The following is a 1,725-nucleotide window of genomic DNA, read 5'->3' as shown; positions in this document are numbered from 1 at the left end:
ATGCCTGGCAAAAAATCCAGCATATTCCAACAAAGGGTAACATCCCAGAAATTAAAATTTAGCAAAATGGTCATAGCATGAAATAGCCTGATACAAAGTAAGAGAACCTCCTGCTGCATGCCACAGTCCATTATGCTATTTCTGAGTCCTCATCAACTACCTCTGTCTACCTTGGAACTTTGAAGCACATGCAATTGAGACAACAGCAAAGTGGCACAATTTTTGGGAACTCCATAGTCTGTTAGGAATTAAAAGAGTGGGATGTATTTTCATAATTCCAGTACCTACAGGATGAAAACTATACTTCATTTAATTTACCAGCAACCTTTAGAAGCAAATAAACTTAAGTTTCTAAGCTATGTAGGTAAGTTTATCACAGCAGTTTAACGTGGAAACCCAAATAAAAATCTAAAAGATGTTTTACTAGTTTAAGTAAACATAAAGCCTTCCCAGCAGTACCACAGATGAGACTATCACCATTGGAGTAAAGCTGTCATGACATCAATGAGCACTCAGGCTATTAACTCTAGCTCTCAAGCAGACTGAGAAGCAACATCCACATGGACCAGAAAGCACATCTCCAATTGAATTTTGATTGCAAAACACTCTACCATTAATCCCCATAATATACTTCTTTCAAGCTTTTGTTACTGTTAGCATTGCTATCAAACAGAACAAAAGCATTTACCCAATGTTTCCCAAAGCACATGTCTCTGAGCTGCTCCACAGCAAACCACCAAGGAGGATTAATAAGTGGAACAAGATATTCATATGGTAACAAAAAAATTGTGTGATCAACCCCAGAAAAATTGGGAAGAGATTTCTTTTTTGTGCCAATTCTGACTTCTCTGCAGCTCTTTTAATATAACAAAGTGCACAACCACAACTTAGCACATGTCTATTGAAAATGGCTATTCCTGTATGCACTCATAGCTTTAGTGAGAGACACACATAGTTTGGACAAAGGTTTTAATGCTTGTAGGATTGGAGTTTCCATGAATGCTACTAGCACTCAATTACTGACTACAAAGTCAGACCAAAAATAATAGGCAGAAAGTTGAGTAAGTGACATAGAAGATTTGCTCTAATCAGCAATTTGGTTAATTTATTTCAACTACAATTATTTGTTATTATTTTAACTTCACAGACAGCACTTAAAAACCTAAATACTTTTGCCAGTGCATTCCCAGTTCTAAATATTCTTGGCTAATTCTTGACACAGGAAAACAGAAATGACTGCAGACTCAACAGATCAATACCTGAAAACAGAAAACTAAGTAGCAAAGAAACCTACACAAGAATTTATCATATGCATCAGCACATTTTAAATTCTCGGAAAGACAAAACAAAAAATCTAGTTGGCAGTTTAATGAAGGTCTCTGCTAGTCATAAAGCAATTAAGAAAGCCCTGGAATTAAGAAGGAAGAACTGACTATATCCCTCTACATGAATTAGTCTAACGGTACTATAGCTACAGCCATCAAACCCAATTTTTTTCCTGGTGTAAGATAGGGCAGAATCACCGAGAATTCCTTACATACAGCTTGAATAACACAGAGATTAAGTCACTTGGAGAAGATTTAAAATATAAATTAATATCTAACTTGTAAAAGGTTAAGTGGATACTTATAGTGATGCTCATGCAATATAACAGAAAGAAATTAATTCAAAGACAATTTATATATGTACAATATATTTTCCTGTGGAAATAGGATTTGTTTAGGT

At 35.2% G+C, this 1,725-nt stretch overlaps 1 protein-coding gene across 3 annotated transcripts in view; it reads right to left on the bottom strand.

Moving 5' to 3' along the window:
• The window catches only part of PCMT1 (protein-L-isoaspartate (D-aspartate) O-methyltransferase), a 25,274-nt gene that overhangs the window by 17,391 nt on the left and 6,158 nt on the right, over positions 1 to 1,725 (bottom strand). The window lies entirely within an intron of this gene.

Source organism: Acanthisitta chloris, unplaced genomic scaffold, assembly GCF_000695815.1.
Source record: "Acanthisitta chloris isolate BGI_N310 unplaced genomic scaffold, ASM69581v1 scaffold9479, whole genome shotgun sequence".
NCBI classification, from domain to species: domain Eukaryota; kingdom Metazoa; phylum Chordata; class Aves; order Passeriformes; family Acanthisittidae; genus Acanthisitta; species Acanthisitta chloris.
The sequence above is the reverse complement of the archived record's forward strand: the minus strand, read 5'-3'. Positions and strand labels throughout refer to the sequence as shown.